The following is a 21876-nucleotide window of genomic DNA, read 5'->3' on the forward strand; positions in this document are numbered from 1 at the left end:
AAGATGAATGTAAGGTGTTCAGGAAATGAGAGATGGGCAGTGTTGTATGATCCAAAGGATGTCATGGCAGTGGAGGACTCCATTGTGGCTCATAACTGAGCATATGGTATCATTTCCCCCACCCTGACCAATGATGTTTCTCCTACTAGTCTTTGCTAAATTAATCTATGAATAGGAGTTCTTGGGGGATGGGAATTGCATCCAACTTCATGATTCTCTGAAATGAGAGTAAATTTCACTGGCAACATTGAGTCTGTTTCAAAAGTGTAATACTAGCACATTACTTGTATTTGTACCGTTTTATCCTTTCAAATGGGACTCAGAGTTGCCTCATGATGATGTTTAAGAATGCGGGCTATGGTCGATAAGCTCACTGATGTTATGTAAGACAGTTTTCAATCATCCGTTGCTGGATTTCCCACATTTTTATAGCATTCTTTTCAACTACCATTTGAACAATGGCAGCCGCCTATTCATTTAAATATGTGGTTGTCTTTCAGTTCTCCAAAAACAAAAAATAGCATACATTACAGTAACAGTATACAAGATTAACATGTTATAGTATAGCTCCTAATTTCATACATACAGTAATACATTAAACATTTGTTTGCCCATACAGTATGTATTAGAATCTACTTTCTTTACTGTGCTTTGTTGTACTACTGTAAAGTAGTAGAGGTCCAATGTCTGCAGTACATACAGTTGAAGTCGAATGTTTACATACACTTAGGTTGGAATTGTTATTCAACCACTCCACACATTTCTTGTTAACAAACTATAGTTTTGGCAAGTCTATTAGGACATCTACTTTGTGCATGACAAGTAATTTTTCCAACTATTTTTTAAAGATTATCTCACTTATAATTCACTATCACAATTCCAGTGGGTCAGAAGTTTACTTACACTGAGTTGACTGGAATTTTTCAAGCTGTTTAAAAGGCACAAACTGGTGTCATGGCTTTAGAAGTTTCTGATAGGCTAATTGACATAGAGTCAATTGCCGGTGTACCTGTGGATGTATTTCAAGGCCTACCTTCAAACTCAGTGCCTCTTTGCTTGACATCATGGGAAAATCAAAAGAAATCAGCCAATACCTCAGGAAAAAATTGTAGACCTCAAAGTCTGGTTCATCCTTGGGAGCCATTTCCAAACACCTGAAGGTACCACGTTCATCTGAACAAGCAATAGTACGCAAGTATAAAAACCATGGGACCATGCAGCTGTCATACCGCTCAGGAAGGAGACGCGTTCTGTCTCCTAGAAATAAACATATTTTGGTGCAAAAAGTGCAAATCAATCCCAGAACAACAGCAAAGGACCTCGTGAAGATGCTGGAGGAAACAGGTACAAACGTATCTATATCCACAGTAAAATGACCCCTATGTCGACATAACCTGAAAGGCCGCTCAGCAAGGAAGAAGCCACTGCTCCAAAACCGCCATTAAAAAAAGCCAGACTACGGTTTGAAACTGCACATGGGGACAAAGAGTGTACTTTTTGGAGAAATGTCCTCTGGTCTAATGCAACAAAAATAGAACTGTTTGGCCATAATGACCATCTTTATGTTTGGAGGAAAAAGGGGGATGCTTTGCTGCACCCCCATGTTGTCGGGGTGCTTTGCTGCAGGAGGGACTGGTGCACTTCACAAAATAGATGGCATCATGAGGGTGGAAAACTGTGGAAATATTGAAGCATCGTCTCAAGACATCAGTCAGGAAGTAAAAGTTTGGTTCCCAATGGGTCTTCCAAATGGACAATGACCCCAAGCATACTTCCAAAGTTGTGGCAAAATGGCTTAAAGACAACAAAGTCAAGGTATTGGAGTGGCCATCACAAAGCCCTGACCTCAATACCATATAAAATTTGTGGGCAGACTGAAAAAGTGTGTGCGAGCAAGGAGGCCTACAAAACTGACTCAGTTACACCAGCTCTGTCAGGAGGAATGGGCCAAAATTCACCCGACTTGTGGGAAGCTTGAGGAAGGCTACCGAAACATTTGACCCAAGTTAAACAATTTAAAGGCAATGCTACCAAATACTAATTGAGTGTATGGAAACTTCTGACCGACTAGGAATGTGATGAAATAAATAAAAGCTGAAATAAATCACTCTACTGTTATTCTGACATTTCACATTCTTAAAATAAAGTGGTGATCCTAACTGACCTAAAACAGGGAAATTTTACTGGGATTATATGACAGGAATTGTGAAAAACTGAGTTTAAATGTATTTGGTTAAGGTGTATGTAAACTTCCGACTTGAACTGTGCCTATTCTCATTTTGGAACGTCCAGATGATGGATGCTACGGTGAAGCGGCTCAGATTGGCAGCACTCTCTGCCTCTCTCAAGGTCAAACCATTGTCATGACGTTGGCCTGGGGGTAGGTTTATGACAGTCATAAATACCTCCCCCCCCCCCCCCTTTTCCTCTCTCTACCCTACTGATGTTACATTTGCAAACCCTTTGGTTAACAGAGATTCTGGGAACATCAGAAGGTGGGGGGAAATGAACTATATTCTGGTAATCCGACTAATTGAACATATGCGGTGGTACCTAATGAATATGATGTCAGTTCGGTTGTCATCTGAGACATTCTCATCAATGATAAGCTGACAAACTCTACAGTGGAAAGTCTACACATCAGAGTTATCGGATTCACATGTAATTGTTGTTCAATTTAAATGTTTGAATATGAAATTATTTGTGATGGGATAAAATGTGAGATTTGCGTTTTCATAAGGTAGGGCTATGCTCAATCAGTGTATGATCCAAAGGGTGTCATGGCAGTGGAGGACTCCAATTGTGGCTCATAACTGGCTATAAAACTTTTCAAACACGCCCTCCTCTCCCTTCCTATATAAAGCCTTGACGACAATGTAACCTCCTGTTCCGAGGATGTGAGGACGACGGTCCGATGTCAGAATGGTTCAGATAATAACTACAGAACGAAGCCAACATCAGCGTGAGCTTTGGTTGTGAATGGTAATTTGCAAATAAATTCATTAAAAATCTTACAATGTGATTTTCTGGATTTTTTTTCCATTTTGTCTGTCATAGTTGAAGTGTACCTATGATAAATTACAGGCCTCATCTTTTTAAGTGGGAGAACTTGCACAATTGGTGGCTGACTAAATACTTTTTTTGCCCCACTGCATCTACAGTACCAATGTTTGTTTTGCTTCACAGTCCCCGCTGTTCCATAAGGTGTTTTTTAAATCTAATTTTACTGCCTGCGTCAGTTACTTGATATGGAATAGAGTTCCATGTAGTCATGGCTCTATGTAGTACTGTGTTTCTCCTATAGTCTGTTCTGGACTTGGGGACTCTGAAGAGACCTCTTGTGGCATGTCTTGTGGGGTGTATATGTGTGTCAGAGCTGTGTGCCAGTAGTTTAGACAGACCTGTGATAAATAAAAGTGGTGATGAAGTCAATCTCTCCTCCACTTCCAGCCAGGCGAGATTGACATGCATATTATTAATATTAGCTCTCTGTGTACATCCAAGGGCCAGCCGTGCTGCCCTGTTCTGAGCCAATTGCAAAGTCCTTCGTTGTGGCACCTGACCACACAACTGAACAGTAGTCAAGGTGCAACAAACCCAGGGCCTGTAGGACCTGCCTTGTTGATAGTGTTGTTAAGAAGGCAGAGCATCGCTTTATTATAGACTTCTCCCCATCTTAGCTACTACTGTATCAAATCAATATGTTTTGACCATGACAGTTTACAATCTAGTGTTACTCCAAGCAGTTTAGTCATCTCAACTTGCTCATGTCCACATTATTTATTACAAGATTTAGTTGAAGTTTAGGATTTAGTGAGTATTTTGTTCCAAATACAGTGCTTTTAGTTTTAGAAATATTTAGGGCTAACTTATTTCTTGCCACCCACTCTGAAACTAACTGCAGCTCTTTGTTGAGTGTTGCAGTCATTTCAGTCGCTGTAGTAGCATTGAGCCATCCGCATGCATAGAAACTCTAGCTTTACACAGTCAGTGGCATGTCGTTAGTAAAAATTGAAAAAAGCAAGGGGCCTAAACAGCTACCCTGGGGAATTCCTGATTCTAACTGGATTATATTTGATAGGCTTCCATTAAAGAACACCGTCTGTGTTCTGTTAGACAAGTACAGTTGAAGTCGGAAGTTTACATACACCTTAGCCAAATTCATTTAAACTCAGTTTCTCACAATTCCCAACATTTAATCCTAGTAAAAATTCCCTGTCTTAGGATCACCACTTTATTTTAAGAATGTGAAATGTCAGAATAATAGTAGAGAGAATTATTTATTTTAGCTTTTATTTATTTCATCACATTCCCAGTGGGTCAGAAGTTTAAATACATTCAATATGTATTTGGTAGCATTGCCTTTAAATTGTTTAACTTGGGTCACACATTGGTATAACTGAGTCGGGTTTGTAGGCCTCCTTGCTCACACATGCTTTTCAGTTCTGCCTACACATTTTCTATAGGATTGAGGTCAGGCTTTGTGATGGCCACTCCAATACCTTGACTTTGTTATCCTTAAGCAGTTTTGCCACAACTTTGGAAGCATGCTTGGGGGGGTCATTGTCCATTTGAAAGACCCATTTGCAACCAAGATTTAACTTCCTGACTGATGTCTTGAGATGTTGCTTCAATATATCCATATAATTTTCCATCCTCATGATGCCATCTATTTTGTGAAGTGCACCAGTCCCTCCTGCAAAAAAGCACCCCCACAACATGATGCTACCACCCCCGTGCTTCACGGTTAGGGTAGTGTTCTTTGTCTTACAAGCATCCCTCTTTTTCCTCCAAACATAACAGTGGTCATTATGGCCAAGCAGTTCTATTTTTGTTTCATCAGACCAGAGGACCTTCCTCCAAAAAGTACACTCTTTGTCCCCATGTGCAGTTGCAAAACGTAGTCTGGCTTTTTATGGCAGTTTTGGAGCAGTAGCTTCTTCCTTGCTGAGTGGCCGATTAGGTTTTGTCGATATAGGGCTCATTTTACTGTGGAAAAAGATACTTTTGTACCGGTTTCCTCCAGCATCTTCACAAGGTCCTTTGCTGTTGTTCTGGGATTGATTTGCACTTTTCGTACCAAAGTATGTTCATCTCTAGGAGACAGAACGTGTCTCCTTCCTGAGCAGTATGACAGCTGTGTGGTCCCATGGTGTTTATACTTGTGTACTATTGTTTGTAAATCAAATTGTATTTGTCACATACACATGGTTAGCAGATGTTAATGCGAGTGTAGCGAAATGCTTCTGCTTCTAGTTCCGACAATGCAGTGATAACCAACAAGTAATCTAACTAACAATTCCAAAACTACTGTCTTATACACAGTGTAAGGGGATAAAGAATATGTACATAAGGATATATGAATGAGTGATGGTACAGAGCAGCATACAGTAGATGGTATCAAGTACAGTATATACATATGAGATGAGTATGTAGACAAAGTAAACAAAGTGGCATAGTTAAAGTGGCTAGTGATACATGTATTACATAAGGATGCAGTCGATGATGTAGAGTACAGGATATACGTATGCATATGAGATGAATAATGTAGGATAAGTAACATTATATAAGGTAGCATTGTTTAAAGTGGCTAGTGATATATTTACATCATTTCCCATCAATTCCCATTATTAAAGTGGCTGGAGTTGGGTCAGTGACAATGACAGTGTGTTGGCAACAGCCACTCAATGTTAGTGATTGCTGTTTAACAGTCTGATGGCCTTGAGATAGAAGCTGTTTTTCAGTCTCTCGGTCCCAGCTTTGATGCACCTGTACTGACCTCGCCTTCTGGATGATAGCGGGGTGAACAGGCAGTGGTTCGGGTGGTTGATGTCCTTGATGATCTTTATGGCCTTCCTGTAACATCGGGTGGTGTAGGTGTCCTGGAGGGCAGGTAGTTTGCCCCCGGTGATGCGTTGTGCAGACCTCACTACCCTCTGGAGAGCCTTACGGTTGAGGGCGGAGCAGTTGCCTACCCTCACCACCTGGGGGCGGCCCGTCAGGAAGTCCAGTACCCAGTTGCACAGGGCGGGGTCGAGACCCAGGGTCTCGAGCTTGATGACGAGCTTGGAGGGTACTATGGTGTTGAATGCCGAGCTGTAGTCGATGAACAGCATTCTCACATAGGTATTCCTCTTGTCCAGGTGGGTTAGGGCAGTGTGCAGTGTGGTTGAGATTGCATCGTCTGTGGACCTATTTGGGCGGTAAGCAAATTGGAGTGGGTCTAGGGTGTCAGGTAGGGTGGAGGTGATATGGTCCTTGACTAGTCTCTCAAAGCACTTCATGATGACGGAAGTGAGTGCTACGGGGCGGTAGTCGTTTAGCTCAGTTACCTTAGCTTTCTTGGGAACAGGAACAATGGTGTCCCTCTTGAAGCATGTGGGAACAGCAGACTGGTATAGGGATTGATTGAATATGTCCGTAAACACACCGGCCAGCTGGTCTGCGCATGCTCTGAGGGCGCGGCTGGGGATGCCGTCTGGGCCTGCAGCCTTGCGAGGGTTAACACGTTTAAATGTCTTACTCACCTCGGCTGCAGTGAAGGAGAGACCGCATGTTTTCGTTGCAGGCAGTGTCAGTGGCACTGTATTGTCCTCAAAGCGGGCAAAAAAGTTATTTAGTCTGCCTGGGAGCAAGACATCCTGGTCCGTGACTGGACTGGGTTTCTTCTTGTAGTCCGTGATTGACTGTAGACCCTGCCACATGCCTCTTGTGTCTGAGCCGTTGAATTGAGATTCTACTTTGTCTCTGTACTGACGCTTAGCTTGTTTAATAGCCTTGCGGAGGGAATAGCTGCACTGTTTGTATTCGGTCATGTTGCCAGACACCTTGCCCTGATTAAAAGCAGTGGTTTGCGCTTTCAGTTTCACGCGAATGCTGCCATCAATCCACGGTTTCTGGTTAGGGAATGTTTTTATCGTTGCTATGGGAACGACATCTTCAACGCACGTTCTAATGAACTCGCACACCGAATCAGCGTATTCGTCAATATTTTTATCTGACGCAATACGAAACATGTCCCAGTCCACGTGATGGAAGCAGTCTTGGAGTGTGGAGTCAGCTTGGTCTGACCAGCGTTGGACAGACCTCAGTGTGGGAGCCTCTTGTTTCAGTTTCTGCCTGTAGGCAGGGATCAACAAAATGGAGTCGTGGTCAGCTTTTCCGAAAGGGGGCGGGGCGGGGCAGGGCCTTATATGCGTCGCGGAAGTTAGAGTAACAGTGATCCAGGGTTTTACCACCCCTGGTTGCGCAATCGATATGCTGATAAAATTTAGGAGTCTTGTTTTCAGATTAGCTTTGTTAAAATCCCCAGCTACAATGAATGCAGCCTCCGGATAAATGGTTTCCAGTTTGCAAAGAGTTAAATAAAGTTCGTTCAGAGCCATCGACGTGTCTGCTTGGGGGATATATACGGCTGTGATTATAATCGAAGAGAATTCTCTTGGAAGATAATGCGGTCTACATTTGATTGTGAGGAATTCTAAATCAGGTGAACAGAAGGATTTGAGTTCCTGTATGTTTCCTTCATCACACCATGTCTCGTTAGTCATGAGGCATACGCCCGCCACTCTTCTTACCAGAAAGATGTTTGTTTCTGTCGGCGCGATGCGTGGAGAAACCCGTTGGCTGCACCGCATCGGATAGCGTCTTCCCAGTAAGCCATGTTTCCGTGAAGCAGAGAACGTTGCAGTCTCTGATGTCCTCTGGAATGCTACCCTTGCTCGGATTTCATCAACCTTGTTGTCAAGAGACTGGACATTGGCAAGAAGAATGCTGGGGAGTGGTGCGCGATGTGCCCTTGTCCTGAGTCTGACCAGAAGACCGCTACGTTTCCCTCTTTTTCGGAGTCGTTTCCTTGGGTCGCTGCATGCGATCCATTCCGTTGTCCTGTTTGTAAGGCAGAACACAGGATCCGCGTCGCGGAAAACATATTCTTGGTCGTACTGATGGTGAGTTGACGCTGATCTTATATTCAGTAGTTCTTCTCGACTGTATGTAATGAAACCTAAGATGACCTGGGGTACTAATGTAAGAAATAACACGTAAAAAAACAAAAAACTGCATAGTTTCCTAGGAACGCGAAGCGAGGCGGCCATCTCTGTCGGCGCCGGAAGTACAGATGAACGTGGTACCTACTTCTGACCCACTGGAATTGTGATACAGCGAATTAAGTGAAATAATCTGTCTGTAAACAATTGTTGGAAAAATGACTTGTGTCATGCACAAAGTAGATGTCCTAACCGACTTGCCAAAACTATAGTTTGTTAACAAGAAATTTGTGGAGTGGTTGAAAAACAAGTTTTAATGACTCCAACCTAAGTGTATGTAAACTTTCGACTTCAACTGTAACTCTTTTATCCACATTATCAAATCAAAGTTGTATCCGGCGCACGTGACAAATAAACAGTTGTAGACCTTACAGTGAAATGCTTACTTACAGGCTCTAACCAAGTGCAAAAAAGTTGTTAGGTAAGTAAAGAAATAAAACAACAATAAAAAGACAGGCTATATAAAGTAGTGAGCCTACATACAGACACCGGTTAGTCAGGCTGATTGAGGTAGTATGTGGGGGGGGGGGGCAGCACAATGCAAATAGTCCGGGTAACCATTTGATTACATGTTCAGGAGTCTTATGGCTTGGGGGTAAAAACTGTTGAGAAGCCTTTTTGTCCTAGACTTGGCACTCCGGTACCGCTTGCCATGCGATAGTAGAGAGAACAGTCTATAACTGGGGTGTCTGGGGTCTTCGACAATTTTTAGGGCCTTCCTCTGACACCGCCTGGTGTAGAGGTCCTGGATGGCCGGCAGCTTAGCCCCAGTGATGTACTGGGGCATACGCACTACCCTCTGTAGTGCCTTACGGTCAGAGGCCGAGCAATTGCCCTACCAGGCAGTGATGCAACCAGTCAGGATGCTCTCAATGTTGCAGTTGTAGAACCTTTTGAGGATCTCAGGACCCATGCCAAATCTTTTTAGTTTCCTGAGGGGGAATAGGCTTTGTTGTGCCCTCTTCAGGACTGTCTTGTTGTGTTTGGACTGTTCGAGTTTGTTGTTGATTTGGACACCAAGGAACTTGAAGCTCTCAACCTGCTCCACTACCCGTCGATGAGAATGGGGGAGTGCTCGGTCCTCCTTTTCCTGTAGTTCACAATCATCTCCTTATTCTTGGTTACGTTGAGGGATAGGTTGTTATTCTGGCACCACCCGGCCAGGTCTCTGACCTCCTCCCTATAAGCTGTCTCATCGTTGTCGGTGATCAGGCCTACCACTGTTGTGTCATCTGCAAACTTAATGATGGTGTTGGAGTCGTGCCTGGCCATGCAGTCTTGGGTGAACAGGGAGTACAGGAAGGGACTGAGCATGCACAATTGAATAGCATTCTCACATAAGTGTTCCATTTGTCCAGGTGGGAAAGGGCAGTGTGGAGTGCAATAGAGATTGTGTAAAGGGGGTGTAAAGCCATAACACATTTTTTCCAGCAGCAGACTATGATCAATAATGTCAAAAGCTGCACTGAAGTCTAACAAGACAGCCCCCACAATAATTTTATCAGCCAATCATCAGTTATTTGTTTAAGTGCTGTGCTTGTTGAGTGTCCTTCCCTATAAGCATGGTGAAATTCAGTTGTCAATTTGTTTACTGTAAAATAGCATTGTATCTGGTCAACAACAAAAAAAAATCCAGAAGTTTACTGAGGGTTGGTAACAGGCTGATTGGTCAGCTATTTGAGCCAGCTTTACTATTCTTGGGTAGCAGAATGACTTTAACTTCCCCCCCAGGCCTGAGGGCACACACGCTCTCTAGTAGGCTTAAATTTAATATGTGGCAAATAGGAGTGGCAATATCGTCTCCTATTATCCTCATTAATTTTCCATCTAGATTGTCAGAACCTGGTGGCTTGTCATTGTTGATAGGCAATTTTTTCACCTCTTCCACACTGACTTTACGGAATTCAAAAATACAATTCTTGTCTTTCATCATTTGGTCCAATATACTTGGATGTGTAGTGTCAGTGTTTGTTGCCGGCATGTCATCCCTAAGTTTGCTTATCTTGCCAATGAAAAATTAATTAAATTAGTTTGCAATATCAGTGGGCTTTGTGATGAATGAGCCATCTGATTCAATAAATGAAGGAGCCGAGTTGGCTTTGTATGTGCCGCATTTTTTTTTACTATCATTCTTTACATAATTTGTTTCATAGTGTAGTTTATTTAGTTTAGTCACATGATTTCTTAAATTTGCAGTACACTTGCCAATTAGTCGGGCTGCCAGACCTTTTGCCTCATCCCTCGCAACCATACAATTTTTCAATTCCTCATCAATCCAAGGGGATTTAACCATTTTTACAGTCATTTTCTTAATGGGTGTGTTGCTTATTAGTAACTGGAATAAATAGTTTCATAAATGCGTCAAGTGCAGCACCTGGTTGCTCCTCATTACACACCACAGACCAGCAAATATTCTTTACATCAACAACATATGAATCACTACAAAACTTCTTGTGTGACCTCATATTCACTATATTAGTCCCAGCCTTTGGAACTTTGGTTTTCCTAGATATGGATATTATATTGTGATCACTACATCCTATGGATTTGGATTCTGCTTTTAAAGCAAATATCTGCAGCGTTAGTAAAAATGTGATCAATACATGTTTGATCATTTATTTCCTGTGCTGTTTGTAACTACCCTGGTAAGTTGACTGACAACCTGATCCAGGTTCACCCTCCTGACTCTCCCTCCTCTGTTCTCATCCTCCTAGATCTATCTGCTGCCTTCAACACTTGGAACCATCAGATCCTCCTCTCCACCTTCTCAGGGCTGACGTCTCAGGCTCTGCACACTCTTGGATTGCATCCTACCTAGTAGGCCGCTCCTACCAGTTGACATGGAGAGGATCTGTGTCTGCACCACGTACTCTCACTACTGGTGTCCCCCAGGGTTAGGTTCTAGGCCCTCTCCTCTAAATACACCAAGTCGCTCTGCTCCGTCATATCCTCACATGGTCTCTACTATCATTGCTATGGGGATTTAGGCTGGGTTTCTGTACAGCACTTTGAGATATCAGCTTATGTACGAAGGACTATATAAATAAATTTGATTTGATTGCTATGACCTCTCCATCCTGGTTGACAACTCCAGTGTCACCCTCCCAAAGTGCAAAGAACCTTGGCGTGACCCTGAACAACACCCTGACGTTCTCTGCAAACATCAAAGCAGTGACCCGCTCCTACGGGTTTATGCTCTACAACATCCGTAGATTACCCCACAGGAAATGTTGCAGGTCCTAAATCAGGCACTTGTCCTCCCCCGCCTGGACTACTGCAACTTGCGGTTGGCTTGTGCCATCAAACCTCTGGAACTTATCCAGAATGCTGCAGCCCACCTGGTTTCAACCTTCCCAAGTTCTCTCATGTCACCCCGCTCCACCACACACTCCACCGGCTTCCAGTCAAAGCTCGCATCCACTACAAGACCATGGTGCTTACCTACGGAACAGCAACAGGATCTGCTCCTCCCTACCTTCAGGCTATACTCAGATCCTACACCCCAACACTCCGTTTTGCCACCTCAGGTCTCTTGGCACCCCAATAGTGGAACCAGCTTCTCCCTGAAGCTAGGACAGCAGAGTCCCTGCCCATCTTCCTAAAACATCTGAAACCTCTTCAAACCATATCTTACATAATCCTCCTACTCACCTTGACCCCCTGAAGAAATAATAATAATAACAACAACTTAACACTTGCATGTGACACACCCCCCGCCCCTCCTTACTTTCTATGACTGTGGCATGTGGTTGTCCCACCTAGCTATCTATCTTAAGATGAACTGTAAGTCGCTCTGGATACGAATTTCTGCTAAATGACTGAAATGTTTATAATATATTAAAAAACATACAAAAGTACAGTGCATTCAGAAAGTTTTTCCCCCCTCATCAATATACACACACACACACACACACACACACACACACACACACAATACCCATAATGACAAAGCAAAAACTGTTACTTTTGTATTTTTGCTAATGTATTAAAAATAATAAACTGAAATATCACATCTACCTAAGTATTCAAACCCTTTACTTAGTACTTTGTTGAGTCACATTTGGCAGCGATTACAGCCTCGAGTCTTCTTGGGTTTGAAACTATAAGCTTGGTACACCTGTATTTGGAGAGTTTCTCCCATTCTTTTCTGCAGATCCTCTCGAGCGCTGTCAGATTGGATGGGGAGTGTTGCTGCACAGCTTTTTTCAGGTCTCTCCAGAAATGTTAGACCGGGTTCAAGTCCAGGCTCTGGCTGGGCCACTCAAGGACATTGAAACTTGTCCCGAAGCCACTCCTGCGTTGTCTTGGCTGTGTGCATAGTGTCATTGTCCTGTTGGAAGGTGAACCTTCGCCCCAGGCTGAGGTCCTGAGCACTCTGGAGCAGGTTTTTGTCAAGGATCTCTGTACTTTGCTCCGTTCATATTTCCCTCGACCCCGACTAGTCTCCCTGTCCCTGACGCTGAAAAACATCCCCACAGCATGATGCTGCCACCACCATGCTTTACCATAGTGATGGCACCAGGTTTCCTCCAGACGTGACACTTGGCATTTAGGCCAAAGAGTTCAATCTTGTTTTCATCAGACCAGAGAATCTTGTTTCTCTTTGTCTGTCCTTTAGGTGCCTTTTGGTAAACTCCAAGAGGCTGTCATGTGCCTTTTACTGAGGAGTGGCTTTCGTCTGGCCACTCTACCATAACGGCCTGAATGGTGGAGTGCTGCCGAGATGGTTGTCCTTCAGGAAGGTTATCCCATTCCCAAAGAGCAATTCTGGAGCTCTGTCAGAATGACTATCGGGTTCTTGGTCACCTCCCTAACCAAGGCCCTTGTCACCCAATTGCTCAGTTTGGCCTGGCAGCCAGCTTTAGGAATAGTCTTGGTGGTTCCAAACTTATAAACATTTAAAAGGGTTGAGACCACTGTGTTCTTGGGGATCTTCAATGCTGCAGACATTTTTTGGCATGCTTCCCAATATCTGTGCATCGACACCAACTTGTCTCAGAGCTCTACAGACAAATCCTTCCACCTCATGGCTTGGTTTTTGCTCTGACATGCACAGTCAACTGTGGGACCTTATATAGACAGGCATGTGCATTTCCAAATCATGTCCAATCAATTGAATTTACCACAGGTGGACTCCAAGTTGAAGAAACATCTCAAGGATGATCAATAGAAACAGGACGCACTTGAGTTCAATTTAGAGTCTCATAGCAAAGGGTCTGAATACTTAACTAAGGTATGTTTTTATTTTTCATAGTTTAGCAAAAAGTTTGTTTTCGCTTTGTCATTATGGGTTATTGTGTGTAGATTGTTTTTTCCCCCCTCAATCATTTTAGAATAAGTCTAATGTAAGAAAATGTGGAAAAAGTGGAGAGGTCTGAATACTTTCCGAATGCACTGTATGTGGACACCCCTTCAAATGAGTGGATTCTGCTAATTCAGCCACACCATTGCTGACAGGTGTATAAAATCGAGCACACAGCCATGCAATCTCCATAGACAAACATTGGCAGTAGAATGGCCTTACTGAAGAGCTCAGTGACTCAACGTGGCACCATCAACAGATGCCACTTTTCCAACAAGTCAGGTTGTCAAATTTCTGCCTTGCTAGAGCTGCCCCGGTCAACTGTAAGTGCTGTTATTGTGAAGTGGAAACGTCTAGGAGCAACAACGGCTCAGCTGCGAAGTCTTAGGCCCCACAAGCTCACAGAATGGGACCGCAGAGTGCTGAAGCGCAGAGCGTAAAAATCGTCTGTGCTTGATTGCAACACTCACTACCGAGTTCCAACTACCTCTGGAAGCAATGTTAGCACAAGAACTGTTCGTCGAGAGTGTCCTTAAATGGGTTTCCATGGCCGAGCAGCCGCACACAAGCCTAAGATCACCATGCACAATGCCAAGCATCGGCTGGAGTGTTGTAAAGCTCACCGACTCTGGAGCAGTGATGAATCACACTTCACCATCTGGCAGTCCAACAGACTAATCTGGGTTTGGCGGATGCCAGGAGAATGCTACCTGCCCCAATGCATAGTGCCAACTGTAAAGTTTGGTGGAGGAGGAATAATGGTCCGGGGCTGTTTTTCATGCTTTGGACTAGGACCCTTAGTTCTGGTGAAGGGAAATCTTAACGCTACAGCATACAATGACATTGTAGCAGATTCTGTGCTTCCAACTTTGCGGCAACAGTTTGGGTAAGGCCCTTTGTTTCAGCATGACAATGCCCCGTGGACAAAGTGAAGTCCATACAGAAATTGTTTGTCAAGATCGGTGTGGAAGAACTTGACTGGGCTGCACAAGAGCCCTGACCTCAACCCCATCTTACTACACCTTTTGGATGAATTGGAATGCAGACTGCAAGCTAGGCCAAATCGCCCAACATCAGAACCGGACCTCACTAATGTTCTTGTGGCTGAATGGAAGCAAGTCCCCGCAGCAATGTTCCAACATCTAGTGTAAAGCCTTCCCAGAAGAGTGGAGGCTGTTATAGCAGCAAAGGGGGGACCAATTCCATATTAATGCCCATGATTTTGGAATGAGATGTTCGATGAGCAGGTGTCCACATATATTTGGTCATGTAGCGTACCTACTGTAGTAGGAGTAGTAGACTATCACCGGGCTCATCATGGTGAAGTGGAAGGCTCGGCCCGTTGTGCCGGTGAAGCTTGTGGAGATGAGCTCTGAGCGGTTGGTCAGGATGGTGTCACAAGTGGTGCAGGAGAACAGGCATGTTCCACCGATGTGGTCCATGAAGATCCTTCCCATAGTGGTGTTGTCAGCAGTGACCAACCTTCAGGAAAGGAAAAAGAAAATCTAAAAAAAAAAAAAAATGGAAAGTCATGTATGACACTCATTCACACACAGCAGCTGAGGAGAGCAGTGAGGTGGGGATGGCTCATAGGAAGCAAACGAAACAGGGAGCGACCTACCCGAATTTGTCCAATAGAAACTTGTTTTGCAACTGTTTAGGCTAATGATTACTCACAAAGACACATATACAGTGGGGCAAAAAAATATTTAGTCAGCCACCAATTGTGCAAGTTCTCCCCCTTAAAAAGATGAGAGAGGCCTGTAATTTTCATCATAGGTACACTTCAACTATGACAGACAAAATGAGAAGAAAAATCCCGAAAATCACATTGTAGGATTTTTTATGAATTTATTTGCAAATTATGGTGGGAAATAAGTATTTGGTCAATAACAAAAGTTTCTCAATAATTTGTTATATACCCTTTGTTGGCAATGACAGAGGTCAAACGTTTTCTGTAAGTCTTCACAAGGTTCACACACACTGTTGCTGGTATTTTGGCCCATTCCTCCATGCAGATCTCCTCTAGAGCAGTGACGTTTTGGGGAAGTATAAATACTTCAATAAAAACTTTAAAGTACTATGTAAGTACTTTACATCACTAGGAATTACTCAAGTAAGAGTAAAAAAGTATCCAGTCAGAAAATGTATTAAGTACTAGTTACAAATGTAGTTTGGTCATGTTTTACATCCTATGGTAAATTGTGAGTGACAGCTAACATTTTTTTTTTTATAACTTACTGCAAATGAATAGACATGCATGTATTATTTAAGCCTAACAGCATCATCTTTCAGATGTCCTCAGCACAGGTAGGCTGTACAGTTTAAATTATTCAAAGTTGACTTTATCTATCAATGTGCTCAATTTCATAAAACAGAACTTAAGACATTGGAATAATTTCACAATTTCAATAGCATTAATGAAAATGAATTTCACAATAGCATTTCAATTACTTGTGATGGTGAATGCGTACTAAAAAGATTTAAACCAATTGTGATGTTGATTTTTTTTATTAAGAATTAAATATCCACAAGGATCAGGTAAGTGTTTCAACAGCCAACCAACAATCAATATTGACATTTCACTATCAATCCTGTTACTAGTATGCAAATCAGACAAATTCAGCATGGAATTAAACATCAAGGTAAGAATCATGTAAGTAATAAATAATCAAACCGTGCAGATACTGTATCAATTGCCATAGTTAACTCATCTTTTGTTCTACTATGCTCCCATTGGCTAGCTAGCGTTGTCTCGCTCACAGGCCATCGGCACAGAGACAGTGGTCTTCCAAGGTAAGGATGGAAAGTGTCATTATGCTTATTATTCATAATTTTTCATATTTATTAGCTAATCATTCAGTCGAATACTATGCTACAGCCACTGAATCTGTCTTTGAGCGTTTAAGGGACATTATGTTATTATATTTTTCAAATATTGAAATACAAGGGCAAATGTTATTAATCAGGGGCTGAAATTTCACACAACGTGATATTCACTTCCGGACTTGGAGCGCTCATAGCATTGTAGATAGCCTATCTGAATAACGGGACGTGGTTTTGGCTTAACTGTGTTGGGGAAAAAGAAAGACGCACGCTCTCCAAGTCCGGAAGTGAATATCACGTAGCGCAAAATTTCAGTCGGATCCTTAAGATTAAGTAGTCTAGGAGTAGTAGTCAGGAATCCACAGATATGTTTTTTAACTCACTGAATAATGTTCACTCTATCAGTGATATAGAATCTGAACAGTGTGATGAACCCATCAAAGTTGAAGAGATTATAGAGTCTATCAAACATCTAAAGAACAATAAATCACCAGGTGTTGATGGAATTACATCAGCATTTTACAAATTATTTTCTGAACAAGTAGCTCCCTTCCTATTTGAAGTCTTTTTAGAGAGTATTAAAAACAATGTTCTCCCTCCTACAATGAGTCAGGGGTTAATAACACTGATACCTAAGCCTAAAAAAGAAGTGCTGCTCATCAATAACTGGCGTCCAATTTGTCTTCTTAATAATGACTATAAGATACTACTTGCAAAAAGAATTAAAGAAGTTCTGGATGCAATCATTGATGAAACACAGTCTGGCTTCATGAGGAACAGATATATTTCTAACAATGTCAGACTAGTATTAGACGTACTTGACTACGCAGACCTAATAACTGAGGATAGCTTCATATTATTTTTAGATTTTTTAAAGCATTTGACACAGTAGAGCATCAGTTTCTCTTCCACTCCCTTGAGAGACTTGGCTTTGGGGATTTTTTCTGTAAGGCTATTAAGACTCTCTATGCAAATGGTAACAGCTCTATCAAATTGAAATATGGCACCTCACCTAGATTTGAGTTAAAGAGAGGAATTAGGCAAGGTTGTCCTATCTCTCTGTACCTGTTTTTATTAATCACCCAACTTCTTGCAAATTCTTTAAATAATAGTCCTGTACAAGGTATTTCCATAGCTGGTAAAGAAATTATTATAAGCCAGCTGGCTGACGATACTACACTTTTTCTGAATGACGCTAACCAAATTCCCATATCGATCAATGTGATACAATCCTTTTCCAAAGCGTCTGGTCCACATCTTAACATTAATAAATGTGAACTCATAGCTGTCAAATATTGTGCGACACCTTCATATCATGGTATTCCAGTAAAAGAAGAACTTACATATTTAGGCATAACCATTAAAGGATCAGAAGTCTAGAGGCTTACTAAATGTTAACCCTCTTATTAAAAAAATCCAGAAGAAACTAAATCAATGGCTACAGAGGGACTTATCTTTAAAAAGGTAGAGTCCTAATAACCAAGGCTGAAGGTATCTCTAGACTAACATATGGTGCTCTATCTTTATATCTTGACAGTAAAATAAGCAAGGAGATAGACCAGATGCTTTTCAACTTTCTGTGGAGAAACCGTACCCATTACATTAGGAAAACTGTTGTAATGAACACTTATGAGTATGGTGGACTGAATTTTCTGGACTTTACTACTTTAAATAATACTTTTAAGATCAATTGGATAATTCCTAAGAAGACCCACTTCTATCTTGAATTTTATTCCTCATCATGTCTTCTCTACTTTTGGTGGCCTTAACTTCATGTTGTTTTGCAATTATAATATTGACAAAGTTCCAGTGAAACTTTCTGCTTTTCATCGGCAGGTTTTCTTGTCATGGTCCTTAATTTATAAACACAATTTTTTTCCACACAGATATTATATATGGAATAATCGGGATATATTGTATAAAAATACCTCTCTGTTTTTAGAATATTGGTTCTGAAATAATATCCTATTGGTGAGCCAACTGGTAAATGCAGAGGGTCTTTTTTACCCAGTTATAAAGAATTCTTATCACTTTACAAGGTCCCTGTAACACCTAAAGATTTTGCAATCGTTTTAGATGCCATTCCCTCAGATGTTGCTATGTTATTCAGGAACGTGTCAAGACCTGACCCTCAGAGCCTACCTTCTATTGACCCTGTTGACTCATCAGTAGGAAAGATTTGTTTCTCTTTTGGTCCATTCAACAACAGAGCGATACAACATCCTGCTGAAACAAGGATCGTATCTATACCTTATGTCATGCCTTATTGGAATGGATTTATTGATAATATCTGTTGGGAAAAAATTGAATGTTGCCACACACATACCTACTTGTTAACAAAATTAAGGAAGTTTCCTTCAAAATTATTCATAAATATTATCCTGCCAACCACTATATGAAGAAGTTTAAGGAAAACATCAACTCAAATTGCTCCTTTTGTAATGACCACCCAGAAACAGTTTTGCATCTTTTTTGGCATTGTATTGCATGTAAGAAAACTGTGGCAAGACATCAGTAGGTTTATAATTGAACACATTTATGAAGATTTTACACTATTGTGGAGAGATGTACTGTTTGGATTCTTTACATACAATAGAAATAAGCTGAAACATTTTTATGTAATTAATTTCATTATTCTTTTGGCCAAATTTCATATACACAAATGTAAATTTACAAACAGAAAACCACATTTTCGTACCCTACAAAAAGAAATTGAACTGTATTTTAAGACGTTTAAATGCTTTACTAACAAAAAAGCTGTTAGAATTGTAAGTATATGCATGTCCCTTAAGGTCCTTGTGTAATTGTAATGTGATATTGTACCCCCTAGCTTGATTGTCTATTGTTTGTAATCTATGTATGCTTGTATTCCCTCATGTGATTTATGTATTGATTTGTTGTTAATAAAAATAAAAAAGTAGTCTAGGTAAATTTAGCTGACCTTAAATTGCGGGAATTCAGAGTTGAGACATTTTACAACTCATTGAAACTCTGAATATAAAAACATGGGCAAACGTTACCAAACATGATAATAATAGGCAGCTAATTGTTAAATTACACTTTCCATCCTTAAATTGGAACGCCACGCTTAGTCATACCATGCGCTTGCGCCATGCGTAGACATACCATGCGCTTGCGCCATGCGTAGTCATACCATACGCTTGCGCCACGCGTAGTCGAACGCTCCCATTGGATAATGGGTGTGGTTTTGGCTTAACTACGTTAGGAAAAAGAGACTCATTTACGCTCCATTGTTCCTTTCCACTTCATTCTTCCCCCCTCGGTTCTGTCGCTACACGCTGTAAATAAAATAAACAAATATGGCACAAAAAGCTTCCTGAGATTTTTCATTATATAACATGTGCTTACAATCTAGTTAGCTTCCTAGCCATTTAATTTGCACTCACATCAAAACACAATTTCAACAGCAAAAGTACATCAGAGAAATACTTATCTTACTCCAGAAATATATATTAGAAAGGCAGACGGTAATTAAAGGGGGGGGGGGGTGACGACAACGAGAGCCAACGGACTTGAGATGACGTTCTATTTTAAATACATTTCATTGGTCAAGGTGTTGTGACATGTTAATACAGACACATAGGGGAACCAATTGTATCGATTAATAAAATAAGAACCTCATCATTCAATGTGATTTCCATCTGACAACAATGATATAATATACATATATTGAACTGAAATTATTTGGTCAAATGTAACGAGTTAAGTTACTTCCTTTAGAAATGACATTAGTAAAATAAAAAAGTACTAGTACCTCAAATGTATCTAAGTACATGTAATGCATTACTTGTAACGAGTTATTACCCACCTCTGACCATGAATTCTGCAGTCACTGCCACTAATTTATTTCTCAACTATAAATAGTTTAAGATAAACTAGGAAACACACCACATTTTCTAAAGAAAGTGTATTTCTGTCATTTAAAAACTAGCCGTCCTTGGTGTAACAGTTGGTATAATGGGACAATTCGAAGTACAACGCATTTCTCACCTCTGGACTGTGGTACTTTTTCCGAGCCAAATCTCGCGCCGACTCTGCAGTGGCTTAATCTAAACAGGAAGCCTGTTCAAATCCTGTGCACGCGCATGGTATGAATCTATTATGTCTAGCTAACCTTATAATACAAAACCATCATGTATGTTGATGTCGAAGACACATCGCATACCCAACTTTTTCTCACCGTGAATCTGTGATTTTCGGAGTTCTGTGTTTACACGAATGTTAAAACATGCTTCGTTGTATTTCCCCCTTGTTTTTGTCGATGTCGCGTCACCTTTATTGTTCTTTCACAGCTGTTCCACAGACTGTATCAACATCCGGTACATGTGACCCCGCCCCCTACTGGGTAGGGGAGTTGTCAGAGAGATCCAAAGGGTGCTGCCGAAACTAAACTGGGTGAGGACCAATCTGTGGAGCCACTGTCTTTGAAATTACACTCCCAGTAAAACCACAGACATTAAAGGAAGCTGATAAAACTACACTTTTGCTTTTCAGAAATATTTGTAAAAAAAAAATTTGAAAGGAGGTGAAATGATGAAGCTAAGCTCAAGCTTCATTGTACATTGTGATGTGTAGGATATCAGCTAGTCAAATCCAATTTTATTTGTCACATGCAACAGGTGTAGTAGACCTTACAGTGAAATGCTTACTTACAAGCCCTTACCAACAATGCTTTAAGAAGTTGAGAAAAAAACAAGTGTTAAGTAAAAAATAGATCAAAGTAACACATAATTAAACAGCAGTATGAGGAACTCCTGGATCAGAACCCAGGTAGACTGTCTAGCAACATAGGCTACTGACGGTCAGGTAGCAAAGTTTGCATCAAAATACTTTCTGTGCTCAAACAACGCAGGGCAATTTGTGCTCCTGAGTGGTGCAGCGGTCTAAGGCACTGCGTCTCAGTGCAAGAGGTGTCACAGTCCCTGGTTTGAATCCAGGCTGTATCACATTCGCCTGTGATTGGGAGTCCCATAGGGCGGTGCACAATTATCCTAGCGTCATCTGGGTTTGGCCGGGGTAGGTTGTCATTGTAAACAAGAATTTCTTCTTAACTGATTTACCTAGTTAAATTAAAAAATGATTGGACATACAGTACACACCATGACAAGAACACAACAGTAAGATCACAGAGAAGATCAAAAAGTGATTCATCTCACTCCCATACACTTCCGCCCGATGAAGGTCTGTTGGATCAACTCGTCAATCTTGACCTTTGTTAACCCAAGTATAGGAAATCGTTGGGCATGAGATTACAAAGAGAGTGTACTGGCATCTTGAGCTGCACAAACTGTAAAGCCAAAGATAAGCAGGGCTCCTAATGAAGATGATAGATAGACAGAGTGCTTGAGAGGACAGTGTCATGAGAATTGTGTGTCCTTGGTAGATAGATAAAGTATTGTGTAAGTACTCTGCAGTTATCAGGATAGAGAGATAGTGATCATTGTGTCAAGTGTCTCAGATTAGGAGTACTGATATAGTTCAAACTGATCTGAAATCAGCATTCTATATGGTAAGGTTTTATGTGAATTGGGACACACCTCACTTGAGTCCAGGCCACTGCAGCAATCATGTCTCAGATTGATAGAATGATTACTGCCACAGAACAATAAAGGACAAAAAGACACATCCAGGTGTTCACTTGTCCTGGCCATCTTATGTCTGTCAATAGAGCCCCCAAGT

General features: G+C 41.4%; 2 long non-coding RNA genes across 3 annotated transcripts in view; both read right to left on the reverse strand.

Moving 5' to 3' along the window:
• Positions 1-20510, reverse strand: part of LOC115139175 (uncharacterized) — a 23758-nt gene extending 3248 nt beyond the window's left edge. The window contains exons 1-2 of one of the 2 annotated variants that reach the window (XR_003865078.2): positions 20378-20510; positions 14633-14855 (exon numbers count right to left, since the gene is read on the reverse strand). This is a non-coding gene — a long non-coding RNA (uncharacterized LOC115139175). Of the gene's footprint in view, positions 1-14628; positions 14856-20377 lie in introns of both variants that reach the window. The other variant, XR_003865077.2, reaches the window with a different exon arrangement.
• LOC135574666 (uncharacterized) lies at positions 17130-20371 on the reverse strand. The gene is made up of 2 exons (XR_010465527.1): positions 20188-20371; positions 17130-19475 (listed from the first exon to the last, which is right to left on the reverse strand). It is a non-coding gene; the product is annotated as an uncharacterized LOC135574666 (long non-coding RNA).
• Positions 20511-21876: the final 1366 nt, after the last annotated feature.

Source organism: Oncorhynchus nerka, linkage group LG13, assembly GCF_034236695.1.
Source record: "Oncorhynchus nerka isolate Pitt River linkage group LG13, Oner_Uvic_2.0, whole genome shotgun sequence".
Lineage (NCBI taxonomy): Eukaryota > Metazoa > Chordata > Actinopteri > Salmoniformes > Salmonidae > Oncorhynchus > Oncorhynchus nerka.